Below are 17,852 nucleotides of genomic sequence, written 5' to 3'. Positions count from 1 at the left end.
ATGATGTCAGGTTACCAGTAACACTTTCTGTTGATGCATCTAAAGATGGACTGGGTGCTGTCTTACTTCAAGAAGACAAGCCAGTGGGTTATCCGTTGCGTGCATTGACTGAAACAGAACAGCTTTACGCGCAAATACAGAAAGAAATGTTCCGATTGTGCTTGGAGCAGAGTGTTTTTACTAGGGCTGTCCCCACTTAGTCGATTTTCTGGTCGATATGCTCTTGGTCGACTAAGATTCTTTAAGTCGAGCTGCCATATGGCAGTGTGAGATCTGATTCCCGCTTGTGTCATCGAACGACCCTTCGATGTTTGACAACGAAATGTTCAACAGAAAATTGTAGATTATATTTTTGAGAGACAAATTAACCAACTCAAAAAATATGTAATTTCGTTAATCTACGCTTTGTTTTGGTTTGGTATTTTGCACACGGCACAAGCACAATTGGCTGCAGAACTACAAACTCTGCCATAGGCTACTTCTCGGTGTTATTAGTCAAAATGGCAAAGAAATCTGTGGTATGGCAGCATTTCATTAAAGTACATTTAGATTTACAAAGTACCGGGTGACTCAAAAACGTTGAATGCAAACTCTGCCAACAACAGTTTATTTTTCATAGTTCGACGTTGAATATGATGTAGCCTACCACCTGGAAAACGTAAGTTGGTATAGCCCTACTTCGCTCATGCTATCGCGCTGGGTTGAAAAATGAATATGGCTATTATAAGAATCACATCCAAATCGAATGACATTATCTTCTCCGGCCAAGACAACAAAATCTTTCTCTGTTGCACCGTTCTACGTTCTACTGAGTGGATCCCCACTCAGCTTCTACGTAAGTTCGCATGCTGCAAGTTCAGGCAGTGATAAGCGCGCTCTGATGATTTGCATGTTAAACAAACAATATTTTTTATTTGTAGTACATAGTAAGAGATACTAAATACCATCGGCATTCAGTTACAACAGGATTGGTGATATATTTACATTTATGCATTTAGCAGACGCTTTTAACCAAAGCGACTTCCAAGAGAGAGCTTTACAAAAGAGCATAGGTCACTGATCAAAAAAGTTTGATTAGTCGATTTTCAGACGTTTTAGTCGAGTCTTGGTCGACCAAAGAAAATCTTAGTCGGGGACAGCCCTAGTTTTTACCAGTATGTTTATGGAAGGGAGGTAGACGTACAATCCGACCACAAACCGCTTGAAGTAAAAATGAAGAAGCCGTTGAGCAGTGCTCCAGCTAGAATACAGAGACTGTTAAAATGAGGTCACAAAAATATCAAGTGAACGTACAGTACAAGACAGGAAAGGAGATGTATATAGCTGATGCATTATCCAGAGCGTACTTACCAGAGACCGGCTCTACTGATAAAGAAATAGAAGCCCAAGTGCATATGGTGATGTCAAACTTACCTGTGTCAAATGAGAAACTAAATTAGTTCACAAAGGAAAATGAAATGGATGTGATTCTGACAAAACTCAGAGACGGTGCTTAATTGATGGCCTGAAATGAAGAGCCAAGCAACAGAATAAATAAAAGGATATTGGAACTTCAGGAGGAAATCTCAGTTGTGGATGGAGTTTTGTTCAAAGGAGAACGGCTCATAGTTCCAGCATCAATGAGAGCAGAAATGCTCAAGCGAATTCATGAAAGTCACCTAGGCATAGAAAGCTGCAGACGGAGAGCGAGAGAGGTGCTCTTTTAGCCTGGAATGTCACAAAGCATAACAGAGATGGTAAACAATTGTGGTGGGCAGCACACACCAAAAACTACAAACCAAAGAGCCATTACATCCACACAGTGTTCCTGAAAGACCTTGGCAGAAAATCGGTGTTGACTTGTTTACTTTTGACCAACAAGAGTAGATTACTCTTGATTACCACTCTAAATACATTGAAGTAGAGTGGCTGAGATCAGATACAAGAAGTACCACAGTCATTACCCATCTGAAGTCACAATTCGCCAGACATGGAATTCCTGAAACAGTAATTTCAGACAATGGGCCACAGTTTAGCGCACGTGAATTTCAAGCTTTTGAAAAGAGTGGAAATTCCTGCACAAAACCACAAGCCCCCATCACGCACAGACAAATGTAATGGCTGAAAGAGGAGTACAGACTGTTAAACATATGCTGAAGAAGGCTAAGGTTGATGAGAAAGATCCTTACTTGTCTCTGCTGAATCTGAGAAGCACACCCATGGAGGATATTGGAGCATCTCCAGCTGAACTGTTGATGGGTTGAAGACTGAGAACAAGACTTCCGATTATGTAAGAGTTGTTGGAGCTTCGCATGGTAACTAACCCAGTACAACAGTTGTTAGAAACTAGACAAAAGATGCAGAAGGAATATTTCGACCAAAGATCCAGACCTCTTCAGAAACTTCAGGTTGGCGACAATGTAAGAATATGGCAAGATGGCACATGGAATCCAGCTGAAGTTACTGGACTTTCTGAGCAGCCAAGATCTTATGTGGTTTGGACACCGGAGGGGAAGGTGTACAGAAGGAACAGAAAGCTTTTAGTTAAATCAAAAGAACAAAGTGACACACCAAGGAAGGACGCGGACAATCAGGATGTGACTCAACAAAATGGGTGTGACAACACAGAGAAAAACCATGAAATGGACACTCAAACATGGAACAGAGATGCGAGTCCCACCAAGCTCTCAAGTCTACCTGTGAAAACTGCAAGTTGGACGAGTAGTCTCAAAACCAAGAAAGCTTATTGAGGAGTAGTTTGATGATTTTTTCCTTATGTTTAAACATTGTCACAGTTCAGAGGACAAGGTTATGTTACATGAAAGCCTGACAGATGTAAAAAAAAAAAAAAAAAAAAAAATGCTGTTGTGTTATGTGAAGTGATACATTTGTTTTGTAATGGTGGGCTATGTAAACAAGGTGACTGAAATTATTTTGCAGAGTGTAAAAAAACTATAAAAAAAATATAGCTGCAAGCAGCGATGCGGGTTTCTCCGCAAAATATTATAAAAATGTACATTGTAGAAGGTCAAGAGTTGGACAACAAGAGAACAAAACTACTTCATGTTGGGCCAACTACAATAGGCTGAATGGGGATTTGATCTCATGAGCATAAGGTTACAAGACAGCCTCTCTATCCTCTCTGCTACACACCAACTGTTGAGAATGTATGAGTAGAAAGGGCATAGTATTAGCTTTGGTCAGCTTTGGGACAAAGGTTAAGAAGCGGTTGACATTTCAAAGTGGAATTGCATTGAAATTGCGCATGGTATTTCATAATGATGTCATCCTGTTTAACTAAACAGATATTCAAATTTAAGACAGGCTAAAAGACTACGGCTGGATTCAAACCTCCAACCTTATACTTTGCAGGTCACTGTCCCTGTCCATTGAGCTATTCTCAGTGTTGAATATCGTCATGTTCAGTTACTGTATAAAAAAGTAAGCTGTTTCTTCTGTGGTAAGCGTTGTTAGATTCAGCCAAAGTTTAAACTACTCAAATCCAATCATATTTTGACATACAAAGGTGAAATTGTTGATGGTACTTCAGAGTGATGTCATTTTGAACCCAATAAGGTTTGAAAACCATCAGTCAAAATGATATTTAAATTATTGACACAAAGATATTGAGGCAATGTGTACATTTACATAAATACACGAACGCAACAAATGAAATCCCTTGGATAGCTGTTGTAACTAAACTATTTTCCAGGAGTTCTGTTTTTTTTTTTTACATACCGCACTGCATGCTGGGTACCCATGAGCGCTGACGCTGATTATCTAGCTGTGCTCCGACTGCGTGATATGACGCGCTAAGGTCTCGGAGTCTCCTGAAATGGAACGTGTCTTTCTGCCTTGAAGCTGCGTGCGCATCATCATCAAGACATATATGTATGTGTAAAGATAACATCCAAGATAACAATTTCGCCAAATCTGACTGCAGCTTTGTTTATTATATGTACTGTGTTATGGTTGTTTGAGTTAAACAACTTGCTTAATGAATTAAATGGCTGTTAAATGTCAAATCCAACTATAAATGTATAAAAGAGAGAGTTCCAATCAAATCTGAATTATTTTTAAACAAAGAGGTTTAAAAGACAACCTTTGCCTAAACTGACATGCACCAACTCAAATAACTGAGTTTTAACATCCATTTACACATTTAGTGTCTATTTTGTACTCTACTCTTAAGGCATAACTATGTTTACATTTAGTCATTTAGCAGACGCTCTTATCCAGAGCGACACTTAACTTAATGTCTGCACCTTTCTGTCACCAACTGTCTCTGGAGTGGGGGGTGGGGGCTTCACAGGGTGTCTACAAGTGTAAACAAGTTAAATTTAAGACTTTTTAAGACCTTTTCATACCACTTCCAATTAAAATTAACTGTTCAATATGAACAGTATGGTAAAATGACAACAATGGGTTGAGTTTAAGAACATTGACTAAATGTGTGTGTGGTATATTCAACATTGACACTCTGTGTTTCTTCTTTTGTGAAATTACTCGATGTATAGTAAAATGTTATTTCTATCGTAACATAAACAGCATGTATTAATAGGAACCAGAGAAGCGGAACTAATTCGTTTAAGTGGTGTTGCGCCCAGTTTCCGCCAGGTTTGGGAAGCAAAGAGAAACGCTGCTGTCTCCATTCCAATTAATATACATCTGTATTTATCAGGTCAGTATTGATATGAGGCCAACTACCTACTACTTTAAAATGATAAACTTTGTATTTTTCTTTGCATTACTTATAATATTGTTGTGTATGATGGAAAATGACTAATTTAAAACAAACAGTTAGCAACGCACCTCGCGGCATGGTCTGTATGAGTAGCGGCCGTTGCGGCGAGATGAAAGGAGTAGCAAATACATATATTGTACAGCTAAGTTTGAGGCGCTGGGTCCTGATTGTTTGACCAATGTTTACTATGTTTTAATTGTAATATAATTGCTGGAGTTGTTTATTGAAAGGATGCACTTATGTAGATGTTATGGGGTGTATTTCCACGTATATCACCGATTGAACATTCCGGTCTTGTGCTGGCTAGTGAACGTGCTAGTGTGGGGGGATGTTCTTAACCTAAGTGTAATCATTTTGTGTAAACTAGTAAAATTACCAATTAGTAATGTGAATTAAACAAATGTGTGATTGGATAATAATAAAAAGAGAAGATTTGGGAAGCAAAGAGAAACGCTGCTGTCTCCATTCCAATTAATGTACATCTGTATTTATCAGGAACTGAAAGACAGCCATCAAAATCATCTGTTGCTGTGGCCCATCAGCCTTGGGACCCGTAACATGGGTAATGCGAAAGATAACACAAAAATGTAATTGCTGTCCGAAATTATATTTTTTATTACACAATGGTGGATTAGAAACTAGCAATTCCATGAATCCCGTGGAAACAAAGGCAAATGTGTGAGATGAACTGATGTGGAGCACAAATCATCCAAGAAGCAGTACTTCTCTTGAGTGGTTTTTATTCAGATAACTAATCATTGGATTCAGGTCAAAAGGCTATAACTTGAACTGGTTTCATTACTTAAGACACTAAAAGTCAGCAGCTTGGCATGCTGGGACATGGAAAGGATTAAACCTTTAGACTTTCATCAAAGTAAAAAATGCTGGTTTGTCCTTTTTCATCAATGTCCTCAAAAAAGCAGTCTGCAGAGCTACTGTGTCTGTGGGGTGACTGTCTGTCTCTGGAGGGCTGGCAGGTAGGGGCAGGCAGGCAGTCAGGGCAGGCCAGCTGGATGAAGCTGTTCTGGGGTCAGGGCTGAAGAGAAGCTGTCCAGCTAGAGGGGGGTAGTCCAGCAAGGGATCTGTTTTTCTCTCAGCATCCTCTGTTGAGCAGGCCTCTGCATGACCCTCCAGACCTGTAAAAGTGAAGAAAGGATCCATGACAGTTGTGAAAAATGAAGCTTTTTACATCTACACTTGACATAAACTACAGTTTTGACTGTGAAATGCAGTGGCATTACTTGAACTTGAATCCAAATGTGTTGAACTGATGCCGGCCATGCAAAGTCACTCCAAACATTTGTCTCGATTCCAGGCTCTGGCAAGAGTATTTAGCTCTAAACTGGTCAATATACACATCTGACAAAAGACCTGGGGGGTATTCCAAGTAGTGGGTTTAATGAAAACTTTGAGTTGTTTAACGCCGAAAAGAGGCATACTCTGAGTTCCACGTTCCAGAAAGAGAGGTAACAAAACCTTTTGGTAAGTTGCCATGGTAACTTACGCTGTGAAACTAACCTGCTCGCTAGTAGGTTTTCTATGAAAAACTCTGCGTTTTCCTAGCAATCCCCACCCACTTCAAGATCTTGAAACAGTTTGCAGAGATGGGGTGTCCTTTCCTGGGTCGGCCGATCGATAACGAGCAAAATATAATTTGCATTATATTATGGTATATATATATACCCATGCCTGCCCACTCTGATGACACCTTACCATGACCCTGAGCAGCCCTCAGCAGTGGTACAATGTGGCCGACTGCAGGACTAGAGCCCGGGTGGAGATGACCATAGGCATTCTCAAAGCCCGGTTCCATTGCCTAGGTAGACTGAGGGTAAAACCAGAGAGGGCATGTGATATTATTGTGGCAGGTGTTGTTCTTCATAATATTGCCACTATTAGAGGAGAGCAACACCCTGCCGTACAATACGACCCTGAGGACGACCATCCCCTCCACCCTGCAGATGTCCAAGATGGGAGAGAAGTCAGAGACATACTGTGCCGCACACACTTCCACCAACCCTGGCACTGAAATAAACACAAATCATTACCATTTCATTTTGTCTTCTTTATTGCCTACAAATGGAAATGCAACAATTAATATTAATATATTGTTCTGACAATTAACACTCACCTGTGACCATGCACCCACCTGCAGCTGGTGTTCTAGCAATTCAATTTCTAGATCCGTCATCTTTATCTTCCGCTCCAAATACACCATCTCTTGGTCAGTTTATCAAATGGAGTTTGTATAAGTCCTTAACTGGTAACTGGGAATACATTAGGATGACATTAAATCCCAGCTCTACGCACATAATTCACCTGCCATTTACTGAACATCTCACTGTCTGTAGCTGTGCTTTGGAGGTTGATAGACCCCTCTCCTGGCAAGGCTCATCAATGCTCTGTTCAACAGGATCAGACTGTGCATTTAGTTTTTACATTCATTACTCAGATCACTTCAGTGTAAATTTTAAACTGACAATTACACCCAAGACTGTAAATAAAGTACATGGAGAGAGAACTATCATATATGTAGCTACCATATATGTAGGCCTCTCTGCAACCCCATCTGTGGCAGTGTGTCCTCATCATCATCATCCTGTGATGAAAGGTATTGTTTCAGGATAGTCACCACTACTATGCATAATGGAGTATTGAGTGGCCTACTTACAAGTGGTACCGTTGTGCAAAGGCTTGCTGGAGGTTCAACCACTCGGATTACACCATCAGTGCCTAGAAGTGGACCAGAGTGGAAAATGAACAAACATACACACACATACATTATATGGCACATACTTACATCTTATGTTGGCACTTGTGTCCTGTGGGGTGATTGGCTCTGATTAACTTCCTCCAGGGATGCCTTCAGCCACCGGACGGCCAATGTTGTGGCTCAAAGCCAGCTCTTCTGCAGAGATCAGAGGTGCTGGTGGTGGCCCTCCACCCGTTTTGCGTGCCTCTGCCTTCTTTCTATTTGCTGAATTGAACTCAGTGTTAATTTAAGCAATATATCAGTCAACAGGACATTGTGTGTTTCCGCCACTACAGGATAAAATAGGCAATGAGGATATTCACTTTGTATGTCAAATATGATACCAAAGTGATGGAAGCTACAATCATGAACCTGTAGGCCAAAAGGCTAAATATGCCTTAACTGTTTGTATTACGTTTTTATATTTCATTTTTAGTTGTTGCCAAGTGCGCTTCACGCCTGTGGGATTGCACCTATATGAACATTGTATTTGATTAAATTACAATTCCAACACTTTTTCACCTGTAATATTAACGGACATTAAATGTTCGATTTATGGACTAAATTCAAATTTACGCATTGACTCGATCAGCAATTCTTTCCCACGCCAATTGTCTGTCCTTTGCAGCTACGGCGGTATTACTTTTTTTTCCGAAATATGTGCTCGGACTCGCCATACGCACGGATTAAAATGTCCAATTCAATTGCGGTGAAATAGAAAGCCCTCTTTTTGTCGACTTTTTCCATGGTGAATCCTAGTAACGGAGCTCCAAAGATGTTGGCTTTTAGTAGAACTCGTGCACGCGCTAAACTCAGAGTTGACGTACTCCGAGTCGAATTAACTTGTAACTGCCAGAGAATTTTTGTGTTTATTATTTTAATTAACACATTTTCTTGATAATGTTATTTTATGCATACTGTTGCAAATTGGCATGTGTTGCACTGGGGAATTGAATTGGTGACACACACTGACACTTGACCAAGCAGGTGGCAGCCATGGCACTTCTGCGTAGCATCAGTGTTCCCAGATTAGATTGACAGTTTTCCGCCCAATAACAATTTAAAACCCGCCCACTTCTATAAAAAACCCCCAAAATCCTTACTTTTCCAGAAAGCCGTGTAAAACCATGACATGTTCAATAGAAAATACGCCACAAACATTCAAAGCTTTAATCTGCAAAAACGGAGATTAAATTTACAGATCACTAAGAGCAGAATGAGAAAAAACATTACACCTGAAGTTTTTAGCTCAACACAATAAAGTAATGACATTCTGCCATGACATGTAACGCTAGATTAAGCCACAATTAAACTCCAAAATCCAACCTATTTAAAATGTATATAGCTCTCTATTTTTTTTTTCAACAAGCACAGAAACACTACTTGGCCTCCTGTATTTGTTCCGATTGTTCTCTCCCCTTCGCGATTGTTCCTCTCTATCCCTTATACACAAACACAAAAATGAATTGCTAGAATTTACAGTATTGTTGATATCGCAGTATCCATGGATTCCAAAGCCCCACTCCAAATGATTGTCCCTACAGTCACTGAACAAGCCAATTAGCTTACTGGCTAATAGATAGAAGAATCAAATCTCCCCAACATTTGCCGGGGAGGTTTGAAAGTAGCGGATGTAACACATGCCAATCAAATAGTTTGTTTGAATGTTTTCAGTCTTTAAAAAAAGCGCCCAATTGTAACGAAACCCGCCCAAATTTGATCAACCCGCCCAAGGCTATTTTGCCCCGCCCAGCATTATCAAAAGCAGCCCAATTGGGCGGGAACCCGCCCAATGTGGCAACACTGCGTAGCATGCTCATACAGCATCAGCATCATAAGTACTCAACGATAGTTGAAGTTTAAAGTTAAAAGAAAGCTAAGGCATTTACAACAAGTTTAATCTACTCCCTTTGGTTGTGCGGCCAATGAGGTATGTGTATATGTCATTTCAATTTACATTACGTTTAGCTATATGTTTCTTTGTGTAGTGTGTAAATGCATATGTTTTATGTCTTTTTAGTTCTCACGGCAAACAAGACCTTATGTATGTTGTGCATACAATAAATTGCCAGTAAAAAGAATTCGCAAGTTGTCATTGAACCGGGGGGAGCTACATGCTTAACTCAGAGTTGACGTACTCCGAGTCGAATTAACTAATTCATATCAGGTGTTCTGGAACCAAATTTTCTGAGTTTCCCATGTTAGAGTAACTCAACTCTGAGTTCAGGGTTAATCTCAGAGTTTGTTAAACCCGCTACCTGGAATGCCCCCCAGCTCGACCTTTGCCTGTAAACAGTGATTCTGACTGTCAGAGACCTTTAAATAGGCTGACCGAGTTAAACTAGCCTGGCTAACGTAGGTCGCTATATCAGGCAAATGACAAATGAAATGGGCTTGTTTTGAAAGATCCTATATATTGGCTATCTTCAGCAGACTCTTGTCTACAAAAAGCAGCCCTCCCTGACATTTTAGGACTAGAATTTAGTGAATTACGATATCGTTTACACACTGCCAGTGAGTGAGCGAGCCGAGTCTGTCACTGAGGCTAAGTCAAAACAATTTACCCCCGGGACGCAGTTTCACTCCACTTGCAAACACATTTTTGGTGTCGACCGAATTGTGAAATGGTGAACTTATGTGTTCATCTCAATGACGGCTGGGACCCAGCCTTGGTCCGTGACCATAGTTTCGGATGTAGACGTCGTCACCAGGAGAGAAGCTTCTCCATTTGCTGTGTAATTCATGTTGTGCTTTCTGTTTGAGTTGTTTCTTTTGAATCTTTGACTTCACATCAGGCAGCAGAAGATCCAGTGTGGACTGCAGTCTCCTAGACATCAGCATTTCAGCTGGAGACAAGCCAGTCGTACTTTGGGGTGTTATTCTGTAATTGAACAGAAATCTTGCTAATTTTGTTTCCAAAGTATCTCCTTTTGTTTTCTTAATTCCTTGTTTGAACATTTGCACGGCTCTTTCGGCTAGGCCATTTGATGCCGGGTGAAAGGGTGCAGATGTTATGTGCTGTATACCATTCTGTTTCAGGAATGATTCAAACTCTTGGCTTGTGAAGCATGTGCCATTGTCCAATACTATTGTCTGAGGCAGGCAATGTGTGCTAAAGCACTGTCTGAGTTTTTCAATGGTGACTTGGCTTGTTGCATTACTTGTTGGATACAGATCAAGCCATTTTCTATTTGCATCTATAACGATAAGAAACATCCTGCCTAAAGCAGCTTACACACTGCTCAGACAATCCCCAACTAGCCCCAACATTCTAAGTTGGCAGTAGTTGGTGATTGTCTTTAGAATGTCCAGTAAACCAACTGCCAGTTTCACACTACTCAGACAATAACAGATTTGTTTTCAGTTAACTAATTAGCTACTTTTTAAATTGAGTGTTGTAGCCAGTATCATAAGATGAATGAGGTTGATACCTACTTGCTAAATGTAGCCAGGGTCATGTTAGTCTACCTGGCCTACAAAGTTTCAAGGAGGATTCAGGGGAAACAGCCAAGACGGATGAGGAGGAGACTGTGGTGTAAAAGCTGGATACTGCGTCGTGCAAAGCAGGGAGCCTACCCTAATTTATGCAGGGAGCTTAGGTCTGAAGACACCCTGGGTTTTGCAAACTTCGCCCGTTTTGCGCCTCAGGCTTTTGATAACTTACTCAATCTGGTTACACCACTAATTAGAAGACAAAACACAAATTTCAGAGACTGCATTACTCCTGGTGAGCGTCTGATGGTGACATTACGGTTTTTGGCAACAGGTAAGCTGCTACAACTCCTATAGATTCTCTCACAATACAATTCTTTAACTACACAGTGTAAAGATCATTATGTAACAAGGTTAATGCCAATCTGTGTTATTCAACAGGCGAAACTTTCCAGAGCCTTGCTTACTTATTTCGAATTGGTTGCTCAACAATCCAAGGAATTATTCCTGAAACATGTGCAGCTATCCACCAGGTGCTGTGTGAAAAATACCTCAAGGTAAGCATAATTTATTATTAGGTCTAACTCAGTTAGTTGTTTCTGTTCTTTGTGTGTAGGCTATATAGATGCTTAGTTGAGTGAGTACTGTTCAATAGGCCAACAGTGATATGGATAATAACAAAATGAAAGTGTAGTCCCATTTGTACATTACAAAGATGCCAAAACAAACAAATGATCAAATAATTTGACATGTTTAATAAATATAATAAATAATTAAGCCAGAGAGAAAGAGGGGAAGAGAGAGAGACAGATAAGAGCGGGGCAGAGAAGAGAATATGGAGGAAGAGAGGGAGAGAGCTGAATGCACTCCTTCACAAACACACACATTCACAATTAGCATTCGGAAGGTCCATATGGATGGTTGGGTGAATGAGGGTTATAGATAAGCCGACCTATTTCACATTGCACAAATCGAAAATACTGTGGATCTAGTTGTTCCATTGTTCTTAACTCATGTTCCAGGTATTGACAGTAAGATGTAATGTGGTCTTGTTGTTGCTTCACAGCTGTACTCTCAGTGAGAGAGCGCAGTGTACAATTGATAGCCTCAAGCATTTGTAAGTCTCTGTCTTGAGCCTGAGCGTCTGGAGACTTCCTCTTACGTCGAGGTGTAGAAAGTGGGGGGGTGAAATAAGAAGTACTGGCAGTTTCCTCCTCTCCCCCATCAACTGCCGTCACATCAGGGTCAATCCCTTCTGATGGTGCATCGTCGGTTTCAGTTAATGTATCCTGCTGACAGAAAATATTGACATGTTTTTTATCTCATTTTAGTGCCCCAACACAACATCTGAGTGGTTAGAGATTGCAGAAGGATTCCAGAAGAACTGGCAGTTTCCCAACTGTCTGGGTGCTTTGGATGGGAAGCATGTTGCCATCAGACCTCCACCAAACAGTGGTTCACTGTATTATAATTACAAACACTTTAATTCAATTGTCCTCATGGCCCTTGTAGACTCTGACTACAAGTTCCTGTATGTTGACATAGGATGTAATGGCAGGGTGTCTGATGGAGGTGTGTTCAGGGGGTGTACTCTCCAACAATCGCTGGAACAGCAAACAGCCAACATCCCCCCACCCTCTCCCCTGCCAGGATCCGACATTTTTTTACCGTATTATGTAGTGGCCGATGAAGCGTTCCCGCTAAAGCCCTACATAATGAAACCCTATTCAAGGCGAGGCCTTTCTGAGGAACAGAGAATTTTCAACTTTAGGTTGTCAAGAGCACGAAGAGTTGTGGAGAATGCCTTTGGCATTCTCACAAACAGATGGCGTGTGTTGTTCACGACCATAAATCAAAAGCCACAGGTTGTGGAGAGTATTGTTCTGGCCTGCTGTGCAATGCACAACTTTCTCCGGGAGGAACACAGTGGTGTGTACGAAGTACCTGATACCACCCCTGACTGCTGGAGAGAGGATCCTTCATTACGGCAGGCTGCTCTGCCTGGGTCTACAAATCCCACTCAGCAGGCCAAAAGGGTCAGGGAATTCCTAACAGAATATCTCAATTCTGATCATGTAGATGTTTAATGGTCTCTAGTCTTTTAAATGTGTTATAATATTTACAGTTTGCAAAAGCCTTCAGACCTAAGCTCCCTACATACATTTGTATTGGCTCCCTGCTTCGCAAGATGCAGTATCCAGCTTTTACACCAGTCTCCTCCTCATCTGTCTTGGTTGTCTCCCCTGAATCTTACTTGAAACTTTGTGGGCCAGATAGACTACAGTAATCATTCATCACCCTTATGAATGATAAGATGATCTTTAAATGTGTTGTGCTTTTGAATGTGGATAAATTCTTACATCAAGAGACAAGTTTGATTTTGATGGCCTTTTTCTCATATGCATCTCAAGGAACTTCATCTTCTGCAGCATCCAGGACTGGCGTGGTGTGACGAATCCATCACTGCCCGATGGCTTGGCCTTTAGGTAGCGACTGTACTGTGTTCTCATCGACTCCATCTTTGCTTTTGCCATTGTCTCTGTAAAACAAGCAGGAGATCCAGCCACCATTAGTAAACTAAATGTTTATAATTGTAGATAATATGACAGAATCACGTCTTTTTTCTTTACTTTCTATCAGTAGTTAGTAGCTAGTATATCAAATATAGCCAGGTACATAGCTACATTTTGACCATTAAATATTCAACTGAATTTCCAAGTAGCCTGGGTGTGAATGTTACAAATAACCATCTGGGATCGGATACAGTTTAGACTAGGCCGAGCTACATCTCAGAGCGCCCCCCCCCCTCCTCCCTCCCGTGACTAAAATAAACTTAATGACATATTAATTGAGACATTCGTAACGCTAATTAAATCGTAAACTGTTTTTACAATACAATGTTGTTAGCCCTAGCTAGCTAAGATAACAGCTGTTACTTTAGATGACTTTAGCTACTCACCAGAGGTCCCCAGTTTCTCCGCGATGTATTTCACAGCGTTGATCTTGCTGTCGCGGTTGGAAAATGCCTGTGAGCTAATATTATACAGTTGGGGTTTTTCTTCCCACAACTCAATCAAGCGTTCTTCTCGTTCCTGTGTCCAAAACCCAGCCATTTTAAATATAAAATGTTTGACCAAACGAACAGTATCAGTAATAGACAGTTGGCTCTACAGTTTTTGACATCAAAGAAAATTGTGCACGCTGACGTTGCGCACGCGAATATGGGCTAGTTGTCAAGGGAATATACTCTCAGAATGTTGCAGGTAGTTGGAAAACAGCGCACACTGGTCAGACTTTCCACGACTCCACCAGACCCGACTGGGCATGTCAAACTCGAAAAACTCCATCCGACCAACACCAACTAACACCAATTAACACCGACTGACGGCGCACACTGATCCGACAGTTGGCGTTGGTCGGCGTTTGTCGGGGCAGTGTGCAAGCTGCTTAAGTGAGGGCCAGCATAATCAACATGCAATCTAATCCAGGGTGTCTCTGGCCACTCCCAGGGATGGAGAGGAGCTGCAGCTGGAGCCTTTCTGTTTTCCTGGCATGTGTGGCAGGACTGTACCTCTCTTTTCTATTTCAGCATCCATACCTGGCCACCACATGTATGAACGTGCCATTCCCTTCATCCTGAAGATGCCTGGGTGTGTGTAGTGTAGATGTTTTAAAAGGGTGGCCCTCCCCTTCTTTGGAACAACCACTCTCGCTCCCCAGAGCACACATCCATCTCTGACACTGAGTTCGAGCCTTCTCTGGCTGTAGGTATTGAACATTGAAGCCACCTCTTTTGGCCAGCTATTTAAACACCACAACAGCACTTGTGATAATATTTCATCTTTCGCAGTCCACTGCTTCACTTGGGCTGTTGTGATTGGTGGGTCTTCCACCACATCCAGCATGAGGACCTGTCCTGTGTCATCCTCCTCTTCAGTGTGGCAGTGGTAGCCTGCTCAATGCGTCTGCGTTTGCGTGGTCTTTGCCTGGCTTGTACACCATATTGTACTCGTACGCTCTCAGAAGTATTGCCCACCGTTGCACTCTTGGTGACCCCAACTGTGGCACCGGCTTCTTGTCATGGAAAAGCGAGATCAATGGCTTGTGATCAGTGCTAATCAAAAATCTTCGTCCATAGATATACTTGTGAAATCGCTTGATTCCGAATATAATGGCTAACCCCTCCTTGTCGAGCTGTGAGTAACGCTTTTCAGCTGGTGTCAGTGTGCGTGACATGAAGCCTATGGGCTTTTCACTTCTGTCTTCCATGATGTGTGACAGCACGGCGCAGACTCCGTAAGGTGAGGCGACGCATGCCAGCACAAGTTCTTTGTCTGCTGAATAGTGAGCCAGGACTTTTTCTGATTTCAGCAGCTGTTTAGACAAACAAAACGCATCTTCTTGTTCTTTCTTCCGAGTCAACTGAATGTTTTTTCTTAACAATCTGTGTTATGGTGCTAGGCGTGTGGCGAGATTAGGAAATAACTTATTATAGTAGTTTAAAAGGCCAAGATATGCTTTCAGCTCAGTCACTGTGGTTGGAGGTGGAGCTTCCTCGATGGCTGTTACCTTGCTCTACACTGGGTGAAGGCCTTCAGCATCAATCTTATGATCCAAGTATTCAACTTGGTCATGCAAGAATGCACACTTGCTTCTGCGCAGTCGCAGTCCTGCCTCTTTCAGTCATCTGAGTACCTCATCCAGCGTGCTCAGATGCTCTACAGTGTCTCTTCCAGTCAGTAAAATGTCGTCAAGGTAAACAGCTACTCCGGGCAGGCCTTGTAACAAACTCTCCATTGTTCTCTGAAAGCAGATGAGACACCGAACGGGAGCCTATTGTAGGTGAAAAGGCCTCTGTGTGTGTTTATTGTTAGGTATTTCTTGGAGTCATCATCCATCACGATCTGCTGATAGGCGTGGCTTAAATCAAGTTTGGAGAACCGTGTCCCTCTTGCCAGTGTATTGAACAGGTCTTCTACACGAGGAATAGGGTATTGCTCTAGTGAGGAGGCGCAACAATTGGCGCCGCCCACTCAGCGTACTTGACAGGTGTTATGATGCCCTCTTTCAGGAGCCTATCTGTCTCCTCTTCTACTTTCGCCCTCATGGCATACGGAAATGAGCGGGGCCTATAGAACTTTGGACGGGCATTTGCAGACACATGGATTGTTGCCAACATGCCTAGTTCTTTTTTGAAAACATCCTCATGCTTTGACAGTACTTCCTGTAGCTCATGTGCATCTGTTTTTACATGTTTAATTTCATCCCACTTGAGCTTTAAAGCCTCCAGCCAGCCACTACCTAACAAGCTAGGTCCAGTGCCCTTCACCACCACTAGGGATAATGTCTTAATTTGCTGAGCATAGTTCACTTTTACTTCAGAAACTCCCACTACTTTAATTTTTTCTCCCGTGTATGACTTCAGAGACATTTTGCGTTCATTTAATTTGGGGCGTTTCTTTTCTTTCCACATCTCATTGAATTTCTTTTCATTCATAATGCTCAAAGTTTACTTTCTTTTTATTCACTTCCACGTTGACTTCGAATGGTTTAATTCTCTGCATGGAAGTTTCTGTGTTCAGGCATGCCAGTGTGAATGCTTCTTTGTCATCAGAGCTATCATCATCATTTTGTCTCTCACACACGTTGTGTGACCTGTGTGGACGGGGTTGAAAGCATGCGCGCCGCTCTGCTCTGTTTGCTTTGGTTTCACTGGGACGGGCATCATCTTTACTTTTATTCCTACAAGCCATAGCGATGTGCCCTACTCTCCCGCAGATCTGTCTCTTTGTTTCTCCATTCTCCTCTTGTCTCATTTCCCTCTGTTTCCATGCTGTTACATGCTACGGCCGCCTTTTGTAGGTCTTGGGCATTTTTGCTTGCAGCTACTGCTATCTTAAATGATTTTTCAAACGTCAGGTCTATTTCGGAGAGCAGACGTCTTTGAATCCGGTCGTCATTCATACCGCACACAAGATGATCTCTTAACCTTTGCTCCAGTGTAGTGCCAAAGTTACAGTCATGAGCTAGTCGTCTGAGCTCCGCTACATATGCACTCACAGATTCCGTAGGCTGACGTGAACGCGAGTCAAACACATATCTCTGCACCATCTCGCTTGGTTTAGGATTGAAGTGCTCTTTCATTACTTGTTTTAACTGATCGAATGTTTTTCGCAGATGGATTATCTGGACTCACCAGGTTTCTCATGACCTTGTACGTTGCTGGACCGACCACACTGATTAGGATAGCCCTCTGTTTCTCTCCATCATCGATCCCATTAGCTTCAAAAAACTGATCGAGAACCTCGCAGTACTCTTCCCAAGTCTGCTCTTTTGCATCAAAAGTTGACAGGGTGCCTAGCATCGTAGTCATCTTTCCGTTTTGCTCCTTACGTCCAGTCCAATAGCACTTTGCACGTTCCTACCGTCTGCCACCTGCGGTCATCCCGACGCATCCGACTTTAATCAGGCACTTTTCTCCTCCATCCAGTATCCTCGTCACCAATATGTGATAACGTAGTTTCCATTAAATGAGGATTCAATCCAGATGATCATGTTCAGTATTTAATATAAGAACTACGGAGGTTGTAGATGACATACATCACTCAGGTTAGGTCTCTGCTTAATCTACTGTCAATGTCTTGACCTTCAGGGTTAACTGTACCTCCTGATGGAGTGGGGTGGTATTGCAATACCAGTATCTATATCAGGGGTGTCGAACTCCGGTCCTCGAGGGCCGCTGTCCTGCATGTTTTAGATGTTTCCCTGCTCCAACACACCTGATTCAATTAAAAGGGTTGTTATAACGACCATTCATTCGAATCAGGTGAGCTGGATCAGGGAAACATCTAAAACATGCAGGACAGCGGCCCTCGAGGACCGGAGCTCGACACCCCTGATCTATATGAACCAGATAATCACGGTACCACATCACCCTAGTGTCAA

At 42.0% G+C, this 17,852-nt stretch overlaps 1 pseudogene; it reads right to left on the bottom strand.

Moving 5' to 3' along the window:
* Window positions 1-10,121: 10,121 nt before the first annotated feature.
* On the bottom strand, window positions 10,122-17,280 carry LOC124489476 (annotated as a pseudogene).
* Window positions 17,281-17,852: the final 572 nt, after the last annotated feature.

This window comes from Hypomesus transpacificus, chromosome 3 (assembly GCF_021917145.1).
Source record: "Hypomesus transpacificus isolate Combined female chromosome 3, fHypTra1, whole genome shotgun sequence".
In the NCBI taxonomy this organism is placed as follows: Eukaryota; Metazoa; Chordata; class Actinopteri; order Osmeriformes; family Osmeridae; genus Hypomesus; species Hypomesus transpacificus.
The sequence above is the reverse complement of the archived record's forward strand: the minus strand, read 5'-3'. Positions and strand labels throughout refer to the sequence as shown.